This window comes from Suricata suricatta, chromosome 5 (genome assembly GCF_006229205.1).
Source record: "Suricata suricatta isolate VVHF042 chromosome 5, meerkat_22Aug2017_6uvM2_HiC, whole genome shotgun sequence".
NCBI lineage: Eukaryota > Metazoa > Chordata > Mammalia > Carnivora > Herpestidae > Suricata > Suricata suricatta.
This window is the reverse complement of record NC_043704.1, coordinates 128,402,551-128,420,362: the sequence shown is the minus strand read 5'-3', so window position 1 is coordinate 128,420,362 and position 17,812 is coordinate 128,402,551. Positions and strand designations below refer to the sequence as shown.

At 42.7% G+C, this 17,812-nt stretch overlaps 2 long non-coding RNA genes across 3 annotated transcripts; both read right to left on the bottom strand.

Annotated features, from left to right (window-relative positions):
* Nucleotides 1-2,053: 2,053 nt before the first annotated feature.
* On the bottom strand, nt 2,054-9,288 carry LOC115292843. Of its 2 annotated transcripts, none has more exons than XR_003909167.1 (3): nt 9,089-9,288; nt 8,109-8,155; nt 2,054-2,313 (listed from the first exon to the last, which is right to left on the bottom strand). It is a non-coding gene; the product is annotated as an uncharacterized LOC115292843 (long non-coding RNA). The 2 variants fall into 2 exon arrangements; XR_003909168.1 differs by lacking the exon at nt 9,089-9,288 and adding an exon at nt 8,579-8,608.
* Nucleotides 9,289-13,838: 4,550 nt separating this feature from the next.
* On the bottom strand, nt 13,839-17,754 carry LOC115292842. Its single transcript, XR_003909166.1, has 3 exons — nt 16,148-17,754; nt 15,673-15,716; nt 13,839-14,784 (listed from the first exon to the last, which is right to left on the bottom strand). It is a non-coding gene; the product is annotated as an uncharacterized LOC115292842 (long non-coding RNA).
* Between the last annotated feature and the right edge of the window lie 58 nt (nt 17,755-17,812).

Here is a 17,812-nt window from a genome sequence, read left to right as displayed (position 1 = left end):
GATTCCAAAATTCATGCTCTGCAGGGTAAAATCAAATAATACAATGTTGATGCCCAAAGGAAGGTATCAGGGCCCTAATCACCAAGATCACCAGCCAAGAGCATGAACTCCATGCTCTAGGAGACCTAGAGTCCTAGGTCTCCCTGCTTCAACTAGATGTGATATTTCCCTCGAAGTCTCTAGAAAGTCAGCTCGGCGGGGGCTGGGGGGCTGGGGAGGTTGGGAATGGGAGGTGGGGCAGAGACATGTTCTGTTTGGTTTACTGCTGGGTCCCCAATGCCTCGCATGGTGCTTAATGAGTGATAGGTGCTCAATAGATGAATAAATAATTATGTAAAATATAGACAAAGCACCACTTTCTGGAAAGTCAGCTCTAAGGGACCTCAGACCCGTTTATTCAAAATACGGTCCATGGGACAGCAGCACCAGTACCTACCCGGATCTTGTTAGACTTGCACCAGTTCCACCCCAAATTACTGAATCCAAATCTGCATTTTAACAAGATGTCCCAGGGGATCAATTGACAAGTTAAAGTTTGAGATGTGCTGCAGTGGACATTTCTTTCGCTGGCTATCACAGTGTTTTGGTTTTTGGTTTTTTTTTTAAGTTTATTTATTTATTTTGAGAGGGATAGGCACAGTGTGAATTGGGGAAGGGCAGAGAGAGAAGGAGAGAATCCCAAGCAGGTTCTGCACTGTCAGGACAGAGCCAGACGGAGGGCTTGAACTCGCAAAACTGTGAGATCATGAACTGAACTGAGGTCAAGAGTCAAATGTTCAACCAACTGAGCCACCAGGTGCACCAGGAGCTTTTTAATATATATGAATAGTTGAGTCCCATGTCCAGAGAGTCTGATATACAGGTAGGCCTGCCGTTCAGGGACTATAGCCCTGTAATCTGTGTGACTTTAAATGAGTTACTTAGCCTCTCTGTGCGTTCTTGCCTGTTAAATGGGCTTGCTAAATGCTCTCCAGCTAAAGACCATCACTGTCTGTGAACAAAGTTGATTTAGTGGCTTGCACCAATGAGGGAAGTTAACACTCCACCAAGAGCCACAAGGCATTTCAGAAAGAGGGTGTTAGGGATTGTTGCAAGATTTTAACTTGTATTAGGTGATTTGGGAGAGAATTCAAAGAGGTGTGGTTTTCGCTGCTGGCTGTGGATGGGCGGGAGGGAGCGCTGGAAGCCATAGCGGAGGCAAAGATGGAAAGGACTTGAGGGAGCCCAAGGCTGAGGCGGCCTCTCACTGAGAGAGAGAGAGCGAGAGCGAGAGCGAGAGCGAGAGGGAGAGAGAGAGAGCGATCGAGCGAGAGCGAGCTGGGCGACAGGCCGCCCCGCAGGCCACGGAAGGGGTGGCCACTGCCGCCACGGGCAGCACAGCACAGCCAGAGTGCCTCACTGCCCGTGCGCCGGCTGGCAGGCACCACGGCAGAGTAAAGCGGGTCCGCCCCCGCGGACGAGGGCGCGGATTCTCTTCCCACGGCCGTCGGAGCCGGGGCGCTGCGAGCCCCCGCCCACAAATCTCTGAGTGCCAAGAAGGCACAGCAGAAACTGCTCAGAGAGTTCTCTTAACCGATCTTCTTCCTCCGCATCACTGTACTGTAACTGGGACGGAGGAAATCATGGGGACATGTGGATTTTTAAAAACAGCTAAATGAACGGGCGCCTGGGTGACTCAGTTGATTAAGTGTCTGACTCTTGATTTCGGCTCAGGTCGTGATCTGATGGTTCGTGGGACTGAGTCCGGCGTTGGCTCTGTGCTGACAGTGCTGAGCCTGCTTGGGATGTTCTTTCAATCCCTCTCTCTGCTCCTCCTCTTACTCTCTCTCCTCTCTCTCTCTCAAAATAAATAAACTGGGGGAAAAAATCCAGTTAATTGGAAAAGCAGAGACAATTACTGTCACATATAAAGAAACATTCAGTTGCATGCTCTTTGACTGGAAGTCGGATGAAACTACCTTCCCATTTGGCAGCAGCTGTGTGGCGATTGGCTGGGTTTCTCCCATGTGTTTTGTATAAAAAATAGAAGTGATAAACCATTTCTTAAAAAAAATAGTGTGGTTTTCCTTTATTGGGTACTAGAGCAGGAGTGATCCTATTATACCTTAATAATTTTTATCACTCTGAGGTGAGGGGCACAAAAGGATTCAGGCTGTAATTGGTAAAGAAGCAGTCATTTCTTTGAGCTGGAGAGGTGGACACTTTGTTACGTTTATGGTTTGGTTTGTGCTGAACTTTAGAGTCATCTTGTTTTCTGCCTTGCTCCATGATGGTCACAGATTCGCCTTGTTTGTTGCTGGTAGATGAAGTGGTCTGTGTCCAAAATGTAAGACACATAAAAATTATTAATGGCTGACCTTTTTATTTGGTACGAAGTTTTAGGAGTCTGGGGTGCATTTTCTGTTTATACCTCATCTCAATTCAGATCAGCCACATTTCAACTATTCATGAGTCACACGTGGCTTGTAGCTCCCGTTTTCAGAAAGCACAACCTTCGAGACTTATTTTGGAGATTAAATTAGCTAACAAGGTAGTTAGTCCCTGGCCTCAATAAGTTTTAGCTGTTAGTATTGTCACTGAGGCAATAAAGGCAGAAATGACAGGAACCTCATCTAGACTGAAGCTGAGATGAATTTTCCAGAAGAGAGTAAAATATTAATTAACGCCAAGAAGAGTCCAGAGGGAACTTTGCGCTGCCAGGAAGTAATGGCTCTATAAATGTCCATTAGATTAAGCTTGTTCATTGTGTTGTTCAAATCTCCTATGTCCTTACTGTTTTTTTTTTTTTGCTTCTTTTATCAGTTTAACATACCTGATAGAAATATGCTCAAATTTTGTGATTTTTTCCCCTTGTAATAATATTTGTATGAGCTTTACATAGTTTGAATTAAATTGTTAGGAGTATACCATTTCCTGATATAGCAATCTATTCTTGTTTCCTTTCTATCTGTTTTTATTTTGTTATTCTTTTTACCATGTTCAACAGAATTTAAAATTTAGTCACTCTTTGAATATCCTAAACACATAATTTTAAGATCTTTGTTGTACCGTTTATGACTAATATCACATGGGGGAATTCATTCTGATTGCTGATTGTATTGGCTTTTTCTTACCATTTGATTTCTTGTGTTTTTAAATTTTTGGTTTTGAATGGAAGACATTTTATTTATTTACTCTTAAAAATGCATTTTCTCGGGGCGCCTAGGTGGCTCAGTTGGTTAATCATCCAACTTTGGCTCAGGTCATAATCTTGTGGTTCATGGGTTCAGGCTCTGTGCTGACAGCTCAGAGCCTGGAGTCTGCTTCCAATTCTGTGACTCCCTCTCTCTACCCCTCCCCCACTCAATTTCTGTCTCTGTCTCTCAAAAAAATGTTTTTAAATGCATTTTCTCTTTCTATTTTTTATCTCATTGCTCATCTGTCCTCATCTGATCATTTTGCAGTTGCTTCTATTTCGCTTCTGGGCCCTTAGTCCAAAACTATTTCAAAAGATCCTGATCTCTGGTGACAATGGAGATGGTGCAAATCCAGTTCCTGGGCCAGTGGGAATGTGGTGTATCTCTTGGTTGTAAAACTTAGGCTGTAATCTCTGACATAGCAAATGCCATAGTCAACAATAGTTTTGTTTTTGTTTCTTTTCCCTTGTCTTCATTTGGCGAGGGTATTGGAAAGGCAAAGCCCTTCGTCGGCTTCATGGAACAAGTTCTACTCTAGTCTCCCTTCTTGGGTCAAGCATTTTGGTCCCTTTAACCCCATGCTCTCCTTTTCTTTCATATCCATGTCTTAAGAAGCTTATGTTTCAGTTTGTTCTCTGGTCTATGTTGTTAGTTTTGTCACCCCATTTTCTGGCTTATCTGTTGTAGAGCCTGGCTATATCAATTTACAGATGTCAGCTATCACTGCTCTGTTCTGGAGCAGAGGGCGTGCAAAACAATGAGATCTCATTTCACTTTGTTGATGAGATGTCCCAACTTGCCGTTTGTTCTGTCTCTGTTATATAAGCCCATGAAGTGTAAGCTCTTCAAGGGCAGGGCTGGGAGCAGCACACTTGCTGTCCCCAGTGTGACACAGTGTTGAGGACATGGAGAGGTCCCTCCATAAACGTGGGCTTTTATTAAGTGTGCTGACCTGGTTAGTGGCAGCCTTCTCTTGCAGCCTCAGGTCTTGAGAATCTATGACTGTAGACCTTTTTAAAAACTTCTTCTTGGGGCACCTGGGTGGCTCAGTCGGTTAAGCGTCTGGCTTCGGCTCAGGTCATGATCTCGAGGTTCCTGGGTTCGAGCCCTGCATCGAGCTCTGTGCTGACAGCTAGCTCAGAGCCTGGAGCCTGTTTCAGGTTCTGTGTCTCCCTCTCTCTCTGACCCTCCCCTGCTCGCCCTGTCTCTCTCTCTGTCTTTCAAAAATAAACAAAAACATTTTAAAAAAAACTTAAAAACTTCCTCTCAGAGAGGTACAACATGCTTGTTTATTTCTTAGCTCCATCGGTATGGTCTTCTTCAGTTTTGTATTTGTGCATTAAAAAAGACCAAAGCGGTTTCAGATCAAAGCCTCACAGATGTAAAATCTTACACAAATGGTCAAAGAAGGGAAATTAGGAAGATGTACACTCTACATTCCTCTCCCTCTCCAACTCCTGTATTTTCTGCCAAGCCTCAGTTTAAGTTTTCTGGAGATTTTTCTAACCAATCTCCCTGCCAATCCTTCTCTGACTTGAATTCCTTCAGCAGTGACGGGGTAAATTATATCATCCCGTTGCACACGGTTCTATGGAACTCTAGAATGGTTTAGCTGTTTCATGTGTGAAAGTTCTGAGGCACATTTTGAAGAATGAATTTCTTGGTATCATGCTGCTGCTTTCACTGCATCCTTCACTTACTGTCCCTACTTTACCATGCATGTGACTTGCTCTCAACTCACAATGAAATTTTAAAAACGTAATTTGTAATTGAGATATAATATGTGTAAGTACACAAATTTTAAGTCGACAACTCACTGCATACAAACATATGCATTCACGTAGCCATTACTGAGATCAAGATACGAGACGTTCCCACCATCACAGGTCACTCCGGTGAGTTCCTTCCAGTCAGTTTCCTGTCCCCTCTCTGCAGAGATAACCTCCAGATGTCTATTCTGACGCCTGACATCATCTGTTAGTTTTGCCTATTCTTGAAACTCACATAAATGGAACTGTAACTACGTGTACTTTTAAGAAAAACCTTTTTATTTGGAAATATTTCCAAATTTATGGAGAAGTTGTAATAACAGTACAAGGAACATCCATGTGACCTTTACCCAGATTCACCAATTGCTAACACTTTTCCCCTATCTGCTTTGTTTTTCTATCCGTCTATCTACCTATCATCTATCTTATCTATCTATCATCTTCTATATAAGTATTTTCTCCTGCAACTTTTCCTGAATATTTGAGAGTAGGTTGCCTCCCCCATGGCTCATTACCTCTAGATACTTCAGTGTGTATGTCTTACAAATAATAAAGAAGAAGAAGAAGAAGAAGAAGAAGAAGAAGAAGAAGAAGAAGGAAAAAGACCAAAAAAAAAAAGAAATAAAAAGAATTTCTCTTACATAACTACAAGACAGTTATCAATTGAAGTAAATTTGACATTGACACAATACCTTAAAGTTCATATTCCAATTTTACCAACTGGCATAGTGATGTGTGTTATAGCATTTCCTCTCTCCAGTACAGTATTGAGACATTTGGTTGTCATGTCTCTTACTGTGGTGTATATATACTCAGTCTTTTGTTTCTTTTGTCTTTTATAACATTAGATATTAAAAATGCTTTTTGATGTTTACTTATTTTTGATAGAAACAGAGAGTGAGCAGGGGCATGGCAGAGAGAGAGAGAGGGAGACACAGAATTCGAAGCAGGCTCCAGACTGTGCTCTCAGCACAGAGCCCAATGGCAGGGGTAGAACCCACAAACTGTGAGATAATAACCTGTGCCAAAGTCGAATGCTTAACTGACTGAGCCACCCAGATGCCCCTTTAATGTTGGACTTTTCTTTCTTCTTTCTTTCTTTCTTTCTTTCTTTCTTTCTTTCTTTCTTTCTTTCTTTCCTTTCTTTCTTTCCTTTCTTTCTTTCTTTCTTTCTTTCTTTCTTTCTTTCTTTCTTTCTTTCTTTCTTTCTTTCTTTCTTTCTTTCTTTCTTTCTTTCTTTCTTCTTTCTTTCTTTCCCCCTTCCTCCCTTCCTTCCTCCCTCCCTCCCTCCCTCCCTCCCTTCCTTCCTTCCTTCCTTCCTTCCTTCCTTCCTTCCTTCCTTCCTTTCGAAGAATGCAATCTCTGTTTTTTCTTTGGAGACGGTTGCCTGACATTCCCTAATGATTAGATTCAGGTTATGCATTCCCAGCTGGGCTATTATATAAGTGCATTATGTCCTTCTCATTGTATTGTAGCTAGTGACACATGATGTTCATCTGTCCCTCACTGGTGATGGTAATTTTGATCACCTGGCAATCAGCCTATAGTTGGTATTTTCCCCTTTCAATGAATAAGCAATCCCCAGGAAGCCACATTAAGGCCATGCAAATATCCTGCTCCCCATCAGTCTATCTCCTCATCCCATTGATTGAATATCCATTGATGATTCTTGTCTGAGCCAATCTTTACCATGATGGCTGTAAAATTATTTCTACCTCTGGCACCCCTTCCATACTTACTGAGTATTGGCATTCAACATTCTATTGCAAGTAATAGTCCTCCTTTCTTTCATTTATTTATACTTATTATTGGTATGGACTCATGGATTCCTCTGTTTTCAAATGGTTTAAAATTAATTGACTTTCAAAAATACCTTTCTATACTTGTTTTAATTTTTAAAATCTATTTCTATCTTATGCCAGTATCACAAGGGCTTTCTTCATTCTTTTTTTCTTATTTTTAAAAAATGTTTATTTTTCAAAGAGAGAGACAGAGCATGAGCAGGAAAGCAGCAGAGAGCAAGGGAGACACAGAATCTGAAGCAGGCTCCAGGCTCTGAGCTGTCAGCACAGAGTCCAACATGGGGCTCAAACTCACAAACTGTGAGATCACGACCTGAGCCAAAGTCAGATGCTCAATGGACTGAGCCACCAGGCTCCCTGGGCTTTGTTCATTCTTAAAGCAGTATCTATAGCTTAGAATCTGGAAAAATCAATCTTTTCCCCCCTTACTCACTGTCTATATATATTTTTTTAATTTTTTTATGTTTATTTATTATTGATACAGAGAGAAACAGAGCATGTGTGGGGGACAGGCAGAGAGAGGGGGAGACACAGAATCCGAAGCAGGCTTCAGGCTCCGAGCTGTCTGCAGACAGCCTGACACAGGGCTCAAATCCACAAACAGTGAGATCATGACCTGAGCTGAGGTCGGACACTTAACCAAGTGAGCCACCCAGGCGCCCTCACTGTCTATATATTTTTTGATATTTCCTCCAGTTTATTACTCTGGATGAATTTTAGAACCATTTTTACAAAATTTTACTCCCTATCCCTATTCTCCTTCCCTCTGCCTTCCCTCAACTCTGGTAGAATTATGGTAGAACTGTATTGGACTGGGGCACCTGGGGGCTCAGTCAGTAGAGCATCCAACTATTGATTGCAGCTCAGGTCATGATCCTAGGGTCACAGGAGACAGCCTGGCATCAGGCTCTGTACTGAGCATTGAGGCAGCTCAAGATTCTCTCTCTGTCTCCCTCTACTCCTCTATCTCCCTCACTCATGTTCTCTCAGTCTCTTTCTCTCTAAAGCAAACAAACAAACAAACAAAACAAATCAAAAAACCCTATATTGGGCCTACCAACCAATTTAGAAAGAACAGGCAATTTTATGATATGTAGGCTTTTCATCATGAACATCTGCCATCTATTTATTCAAGTTTTAGTCTGACCAATAACATTTATAATGAACACATTTTCTATAAGCTTAGGGTACACAGATGTGCTATTGCTCTGTGCGATTCTCAAAGGATTTCAAGCATTTATAAGTATGTCACTATGGTGCTGGAATCAACCGAGAGAAAAGCAAATAATATAACCAAGGACATGTAAAGGCAGAGAGAGAGAGAGAGAGGACTCTTCAATATGCTAATTTCATTCACTTACCAGATAAGGCTTCTGAAGGTTCTACTTGTCACCTGCCAGGCACGGTGCTAGACACAGGGACACAGAGGGGAAGCCAGATCAGAGAAAAGCAAATACAGTTAAATGAGTAGAAGGAAAAACAAAGGCTTCAATATGATCCTTTATTCCCTTCTCGTATAGGGCCTTTCAGAGGCCCTCTGGTGTCACCTGTGAGACACTGTCAGCCGTGGGGACACAGAATGAACAAACCACAGGCCCTGCCTCTGGGAGTCCACAGAAGACTAAGGGGCTATAAATGCCTAATGAAGTGGTCATGACCTTACCAAAACCTTGACTACAGCGCAGCGTTCTGGAGCTTGAAGACAGTGGTTTTAGGTAAGTGATAGGAAACCCTGCACAGCAGGTGGTAAGGTGCTGGCTGGAAAATTATTAATGTGACCTAATGATGAGCTTCAATAAAATGTTACCTAATTCATACTGTGTTAACTTACCAGTTAAGATCTTTGGACACCCGTGGCAGCTACAGCAAAGGGGCTGAAGGCGGCTGAAAAGTGCTCAGCAAATCTCTCGGACTTCTTAGCTTCTTAGCACCTTTTAGGACGCTGCCGACTCCGGGTGTGGCCCAGATCCCTGTAGCTCTGTCAGAGGAAGCCTGAGCCCCCAGAGTCAAGCACTGTGCTCCAGGCGGGGGATAAAGGGTCCCAGTCACTAGCTGCAGTGATTGGAGGCTTCGGCTCCATCCTCGGTCAGAGTGATGCCCCCAGGCCATAACTTACTTCTCCTGCCTTCTTTTTCCCTCCTCCTTCTTTCCACCTCTCCATGCCTCTCTCCCACAGGAATTTGGGAAACACAACCTCAGGTGTTTTCCTAACCCCCACACTTAAGTCTTCAGCGAACAAGAATTTAATGAACATTTATTTTGTCCAGCTAGTCCTGGATAAATAGAAGGGAGAAAATTCTTTCCAGTATTTAGGTAAATCAGAAAGGAACTTGAGACTCACAGTTCAGTTTCAGATTAGCCTCTCATGAAATCCTCTTCTTTCCTTCTTTTGAAAAGGTGCTACGACTTCCCTTAAGAGACACAGAGAGGAAAGTACACAACTAAATATTAATTGCCACGCAACCTGGAGAGGAAAGATGCAGTAAAGAGAGATAATTATCCTAGAAACTAGGCTAAGAATAGTCAGTTCACTTTTACTCTTCTTTGGGGAGGTTAAGGTAGAGGGACATTAGGAATACAAACTTCCTTTCCCTGATTCAAGGAATTGTCCTCTTTTTGACTGGAGAAAACAGATCTTGCTCCCATTAATCCCTGAGAAGACATATCACGCAGCCCCCTGTATAAGGGTGTGGACAGTGTCCTAGCAGTAGGGCTGTCCAGGGTTGGAACATTCCAACACTGCCCGTCTAACACCATCTTCCATGAAGCCAGCCTCCTTCCTCCCCTACTGCGCAATGCAATACTCTTCCTGGGGCTCTGATGGAGATACTTGGACCCGTCCAGTATCACAGGTGGAAGTGATATGTGCTTTTGTGTTCCTTTCTGCTTTCCATGCAATGGGCTACTAACATCATTTGGGCATGAAGTCTTCCTAGAGATTCTGGAAATTCCAAATTGGTATTGAGAGACTGCTCGGCTCCCTAAGGAGATAAATCCTTAGAGGTGGAGGGAGAAAAGTGAAATAAAGGAAGGTTGGGACTGATCTGACTGGAACGTGGGAAAGAAAAGGATAAAAGCAACACCCCCAGCTGGAACCAGGGGAGAAATGCTAGGGCAACTGCTTGAGGGGGCGGCTCAATACACCCCACGGGAAGTGAGGGACCAGCTGTTTCTGTTTTAAGTAAACAGAGGAGATTTTGAACACATTTAACTTGGAACAATCTTTCTCGGGGGTAGTTTAGTATTATACATCAATTGAACCAGTGATTTCGCTTCCAGTAATTTACTTAAGAAAATAATTATTGATGTCCATAACGATTTAGCTATAAAGATGTCCATCATGGCCTGGTTTACAATGGCAGGGGGAGGGAGGATTAAAAACCACAAAAAACTCAAATTTTAATGACACAGAAAGATATACTGTTAACTGTAAAAAAGACTATCAAACAGCAGGCACAGTAATCCTATTATACAAAAGTACACACATACAGGCATGAAGAGGTCAACAGTCTTAGTAACTGCAAGATGGGATCATGAAGTGTTTTTCTCCCTTTCTAAATACGCACAATAAACAAAGATTACTTTTCTGATGCAAATTCGTTTATTTTTAAGTTAAAAGAATCGTGTTACTCCTTTTCTTAGTCTTCATGAAGATCAAACTGGGTGTTTGATCCATAAACCTTTTCCCAATCTTTATTTACTCATTCTGTGGATTCTCTGAATGTCTCTTTATCATTTCAGTAAGAACAGCAAACTAATTCCGGTTCAACACAGACTCAAAAAACCAAGAGCCCAGGAAGTGACAACGAGGACCCCTACCCTGGCCAGACAAACAATTCCATACAGAGACCAGCAAATAGCAAACAGTGGAATTTCCAAGCCAGGAAGCATCAGGATCCTAAAAGTTCAGATACTTTCCCACCTGATGGTGAAAGAAAAGGATCACTAGAACATCTCCTTTTTTCTTTTCTCTTTTCTTTTCTTGTTTTTTTAAAGTAGGCTTTATGCCCAGTGTGGGGCTTAAACTCCCGACCCTGAGATCAGGAGTCAGATACTCTATTGACTGAGCCAGCCAGGCTCCCCAATGGGAACATTTTAAAATCTGCCAGATCCTTGACCTTCTGTGTTTGATGAATTAGGTCAACCTAACTTACCAAATGAATAGGAGAAATCCTATAAATATCCACAGATATTTTTCCTAGGTGTGCCTACCAGTGAATAGGGGTCCAATGCACCTTACTACCTGTGAGATGGAAAGAAAATTGGGATATTGTCTGTAAAAAGTTGTGAAAGTTCTCTATTCAATTAAATTTTGAATCAATGCCTTTTTTTTTTTTTTAAGTTGGTTCAGCAGTTTTAGTTGGTCTGACCTCTTTGATACTCTGGAAACTCAGAATTTTTTTTTTTTTTTTTTTTTTTTTTAGGTCTCATACTGTTTTACTGCCTGGAGCTGTTTGCAGGTCTAATCAATTTCTATTAGTCAGGCTTAAGACCTTTGCTCAGTTCCAAATAATCATTTTGGAGCTGGCTGAGAGGGTAATATGATGGTCTTGACCTGCATCTGGAGTGAAAGGGCAGAAGCTCTCAGCCCCCAACCCCTCAACCATTTCCGCCCTTGAGGATGGTGAAGATGGCCCCGCCAGGGGAGCAATCTCACTCCATTCTAAATGGGGGGGCCTCCCCCAAAGTTCTGTGGTCTGGGAGAGCAAGAAACCCCCACACTCATGCCCAGCTCATTCTCTCACACTCACTTCTATGGTAGAAACCACCCCTCAGAGAAGTTGTCTGAATCATATCTACAGGTACAGCAAAGAGGCACAGGGCTCCTCTCCCCACAGTGGGAGATGGTTAGGAAACTCGGGGCCTGGAAGCTGGAGCTCTGCCCAGATGCATGACTTGGAGTTCAGAAGTGCTTGTCCCAGCTCAGCCATCCACTGGGTATTTGACTTGGAAATGCTACATAGTCTTTGAGTTTCAATTTCCTCATGTATATAGTAGAGGCGATAACAGTTACCTGGCGTAACTGTTGAGGATTAAATGAGAGACTGTGTAAAACACCTGATGCTTACTGGGTGTTCAATAAATGTCTTATAGTCCTGACTGCTAACCGTCAAGTCATAAGGGGAAGGGGTCCTGATGCGGTCACTGATTAATGTGTCAACCCCCAGGAATCTGCTGGTGCAACTTCACCCGACACCCAACACCCCTCAACTCCACATCAGCTTCTCTGGAGTTGTTCTAGAGCTTTCAGCCATGAAAACAGAACAGAGCCTTGACCTATCCCAATTTGCAGAAAGAGAAAGTAAATTTATGCATAAAATTCTATTTTCAAAATTTCCTCTCAGTAACTTTTTTAAAGCTTTTGATACTTGCTGCAGGTGCAGGAGAAATGAAATAAACAAAGTAGAAAATATTGGCAACAACAATAAACTGAAAAATTCAGACAAGCTAAGATTGACAGCTTGTTTCACTTCTGATTTTTTTTTATCAGAGGTGAGGTATTAAAGTAACACATTTCTGAAACATTTTAATACATGTGTGTGAGGCTAACTCACAGGTCACAGTAGAGGAAACCAACTATATCAATACAGTAGATTCTCTTTAAAGAAAGCCATGAATCTCAGTTTGTCGTGTGGAAGGATATGGGAAAAGCGGGAGGCTAATTTTAGCCCAAGCTCTGCCAGCCACGTGTTTAGTGAGGCCTAACCAAGTCCTAAACTTCTCAGTCTACTCATTTTCTCAATGATACAAGATGGATGATACCTGACATTTGTACAGTCTTGCAAGATGTTAAAATATTTTCCCAGGGTGGTACTCTCATAAGAACATAAAAACACCTTGAAATATAAAGCACTATACACATATAAAACATTACTATTATTACATTTTTAATAAACATTTCTCCGATGTGAATGGCTCCCGAATAGCTGGCCTGGGTACCACAAATCATGTGCCCCTCTATACATCACGTTGTTTTAGGCCAGTGGTTCTGAACGTTGTGCATCAGTACTGGAGAGCTTTAAAAAAAGGCTGGTGTCCGGCACTGAGCTCCAGAGTCTAAGAATATTGGCCTGGGGTTCTCAAAACCTCCTGTGTGGTTCTAACGTGCAGCCAGGGGTGAGGCGCTCTGTGTGAGGTGAAGGGAAGTCCAGCCTTTGCAAACCACTGTGAGAATTACCTGTGCCTGAGGAGCTCCCTTCTGGGGTCCGGTTGTTCGGGTGGGCAGCTCAAGGGACCTGGGCCACAGCACTTTTAGCCTCTCTTTTTATGGAAAAGTGGAGTCAAACAAAGGGCTTTGGATCATTAAATCACAACCTTTCCCCCCAAGGTAGAGGTGTGCTTATCGGTTACTGGCTAGAGAAGTGAACCAGGCAAGCAGGGAAGAGATACTCTCTCTTCTAATTTTACAGGTAAAAAATGGTTTGACTTTTTAGGGAACTGATCTTTTCCTGTTTCCTTCCTTTTTATCGGTTTTTTGCCCTTTGCTTACTGCCTCAGTTTTGGTTCACGTTTTCCTCAATGCGCATTTTCCTCTGTGGATCCTGTCGCCTTGGTTCTCGCTCACAGGTATTTTGGCAGCAGGCTGGCTGTTCCCAGCAGCTCGTGGAAGGCTCTGCTCACAGGCCCGGGCACCCCCCCATCAGGGAAGCACCACTTCAGGGTTCACACCTCGCAGAGCAAGACAGGCCACCAGCCAACAGCTCTGAGGCTGTGTGCTTTCTCACACCACTGTCAACAGGGACATGTATGTTGGCTGCCCAAGAAAGCCACTTACTGTTGTTCTGACACAATACCTTATATACAGTCGTCCATGCATCCTTGTCAGAACCTCCGTGATGGAATAGTTAGTTCCTTCTCAAATAAGGCAGATTTGAGGCACTGCCGGAACTTGGCATCTTATCCTTTTTCTTTAAAAACAATGAACTTTCGAGGGGTGCCTGGGTGGTTCAGTCGGTTGAGTGTCCGACTTTGGCTCAGGTCATGATCCCATGGTTCTCGAGTTTGAGCCCCATGTCAGGCTCTGTGCTGACAGCTCAGAGCCTGCTTCGGATTCTGTGTCCCCTTCTCTCTCTGCCCCTCCCCCAGTCATGCTCTGTCTCTCTCAAAAACAAACATTAAAAACTTTTCTTAAAAGATGCTTTATGATTTAAAAAAAATGACCTTTCTCCTAAATGCCCTCACACACACTTGGTGCTCATGTAAAGTCTGCTTTCGGAGAATCAAGGCTGTCACTTCCACTCTTCCAGTCAAAGGCCGAGAGAACAGCTCTGTGCCTCCCATGCCACGAAGATGTTTTGGCCAGCTGAGGTAAAATCATTTATTTGCTGTTATGGTGTTATGGGTTGCTTTCGTCAAGATTCATTTGGCTCGTCTACCCTGAACAGGTCACCTCATTAGTTTAAAAAAGAGTTAAAAACGTGTGAGGTGGACTGCTGTAAGTTCCATGGAAACATTTAAAAGCAGAAAACCAAATGATGAAATGGAGGCTGGCAACCTGCACTCAGGACTCCGGCTATCTTCTGGAGGGGATGATGACACATTAGGTGGGTGCTCTTAGTTCAGGGGGTCCCAGGCAGTTGCTAGAGGCAGAGTCTGGAAGGCAGGCAGCATTTGTCCTGTGAGGCAGGCTCGGGGAGACCACTGCCATTTCCGGGGCCAAGCTCCCACCCGCTCTGCAGGAATCATTACTGGAAGCTGTATATAGCACGTACAGCAGTAAAACTGGAAACTGAAGGAGAAATGTGGGTTGTTACAAGAGTCCACTTGGTAGAAAGTCCCTGAAAGCAGAAGAAACTTCATCATTAGTCAAGTGAAGAATTGCTTCCTGTCTAGAAAACAGGTAGCCCCAAAGTGACACATTACAAAGCTCCTGAAGATGTTTGCCCAACGGGGCCTCACAGCACAGTGACCTACCTCTGTCTGTATTTAAGTGCCCTCTTCTGGTTCAGCAAGACCGAAATCAGCCACATGCCCTTCCTCGTCCCTAGAAGGCTCCACTACAAAACTGTTTATAAACTCAAGATGAGGCCATCCTTCCTGGAAGAGGAGGGGAAAGCTTCTGAAGCACTGACCTCAGGAGACACAGGCAGTAATGGGTATTTTTAGAGTAATAACAAGAGAAGGAAACCAGCCATGGAAAAGCAAACAATAGAGTGCTGCCAGAAGACCTCACAGGGAGGCTAGACCACACTGCGAGGCGGGATGCCACCAGAAGCCGTGGCAGTGTATTTGCACTCTGACAGGAGAAGAAATGATACGGACACTCCCATGAGCATCGGTCCCAGAGGCCCAAACACCAGACTCGGCATCCGCAACCCCAATGCTGCTTTTTCCCGTAGCGGGTCTTAACTGTGACACGGCCAACACTGTATATGTGGGTTGGACCAAGGTTCAGTTTTGCTGCAAAAAGGAGAGGCGCTCATTTTGACACACACACTTTTTTTCTCAAATAGACAAGACATTCTTTGGGTTACTAAAACAGGTGTTGAACATAAAACAACACTCTCCCAGACTGTAAAATCAGTAACCTGTAAAATCAGTAACCCTGAATGTCTGCTGTGACTAGAGTGTGTCATAACACTTCACATTAAAAAAAAAAAAACACCCCACCAATCCAAACCCCATAATTCTGTATAGGTTTCATCATATATTCTTAGATGCACTCAGGTTCCATTCACAAATTTACCTTTGGAAATAAGGGGTCAAAGTCATCCTTATATTCCAACCCTTGTGAAAAGTTAAAAAGAATTAGAGGTTACTGAAAGCACTATTTATAGACTTTGAAAAACTTAATCTCCTTGCAAATTATATCCTTACATCTGCTGTGGGTAAGAAGTGCTTTCATTGACATTTTAGTGTTTGTGACAGTTTGTCACCGTCCAACTTTCAAACCATGCCAGGGCCCACTGTGGGGATGGGACTAACCAGCATTAATGTTTCAACTTCAGCTACTCCAGGAGGTGAGGGTCCTAGAAAGGAAGGACAACCAATGGTCAGTGTAACTCTTATTAAAAGTGGATATGCTTGACCACTTGGCCTTCCTGAGGCCTATCCAGTTTTACCAGATTCAGTGTTTACTGATTTTACAATAGTTGTAAATACCAATAAAGGCCAGAACAAATATCTAGTTATAAAAAGGTTCCCAACTCAAAACAAATCTAAAATAGTAAATCAGGTTCAGGTCCAAATTAGAAGCTGAGTGGGCTCCACAGCTGAGAACCGAATTGCCTCCACATCTGAGCAGTGGCCAGTACTGGACTCCAGGCAGTGAGGTGGGCAGCCAGCGTCCAGACCATGGACTCCTTACCCATAGCAAGCTAAGTTCTATTTTCCTCAGGCTGAACATTTGAGGATAGGCATGTAGCCAAAAACAGTGACCCAAGGTTTTTAGCAAAATTACCGGTCTTGCTTAGTGTTGGACTAGGCAGATTCCGGCTTATGTATTCCATAGTTGTAGAGAAGGCTTCCAGGGTCAGTAGGACACAACTTGGGTTACTTCTGGGCTACTTAGAAAGTTTGCAGGAATGGGGCCCAGATCCTCCTTGATTGGTTCAAGGCCATGGCAGTGGGGAGTAGGAGGTTGATGAAGGTGGGGGTAGAAGTGGATGCTTTGCTCCCTGACTCTAGACAGTAGGTTCACACTCAGACTCTAAAAGGTGATCAGAAATTTTCTCCTTTAAACTCAAATGCAGATCCAAAGACTGCTTGAAGACTCTAAAATGGTGGTGGGTCTAGGGCCGGCTTTCTAGCACAGAGGGCTCCCTGCCTTCTTCAAAACACTGCACTTCCCGGGCAAAAGACTGCTGCATGGCTCCTGGCTCTTCTTTCCATCTGGTTACTTCAGATGCTAGGATTCCTTTCTCTCCACCTCTGCACATGCTTTATACGGAAACAAGGTTTATGTTCTCCCAGCAGTAACTGTTCATTTGTCTTGCAAGGTTAACAGTGGCTTTCCATTGGTTTATCAGCAAATTTCACGCACCTATAAGTTCATTAAAATCTTTTGATCAAATGCAACTAAAGCAGTTGAATTAAGACATACAGTTTACTGAATTTCAAAGTGAAGTGGAAGTCTGTAAGCATAGTACGAGATATAGCTAATGGTTACGATTTTATATTTTGGCTGTTTTTGAATGTACACGTTCACATCCATTTTAGAATCAGTTTGAACAGTTCTATGGTAAATCCTGTTGAGATTTTTAAAATAGTATTGAATTCTTTACAATATTAAGCCTTCCCATTCATAACCATGACATTCCTCTCTACTATTTATTTTCTCCAATAAAGTTTTAACTTCTCCAATAACTCTTGTTAGGCTTTTATTTCTAGGTAATCTTTTTAAAAAATTGCTATTGGGATACTATCCATCCCCCCCCCATAAAATTTCTCAATATTGCTGTTTTTTATATATTAATCTTGTTTTCAGTCACCTTGCTGAACTGTCATGGTTTCTAATGACTTGCCAGTTGATTGTCTTATAGGTAGGTATTTCTTACAAATGTTCTCACTTCCTAGTATTTATATCATTACTTTTTGTCTTGGTAATTGTACTGACAGAGACGTCCAAGAACACTGTTGAGTAGCAGTAGTAAAGGTTATCTATTCTCATTTGATCTCTGATAAGGTGTCTAATATTTTACCCCTGCATATGTTTGAGAGAATCTTTTAACAAGCCAAGTAGTTTTTAATTTGATACATTATTCTTAATTAAAAAATGGTACGGTGACCAAGACTTACTCCAGTTTAAAACAATTCCTCTTGAGGAACTCATGATTGAAGAGTAATATGTAAAAGATCAATGTTGTTCTACTTCAATACCCAGGCAGCTCAGAGTCAAACTCAGTATAACAATTCTGCATGTCATAGTCTGCTCATCTATATCATATTGTTACCATTCTTCCCCAACTCCCCATCTATTCTTTATATTCTCCTATGTGTTTTTTTCCTCTTCATTTACTAATTTCTATTTATTTAATTTGAAAGAGCATGCACATACACACATGAGGCGTGAAGGGGAGGGGGGCAGGGAGAGAGAGAAGCCCAGTGGGTTCTGCACTTGATGTAG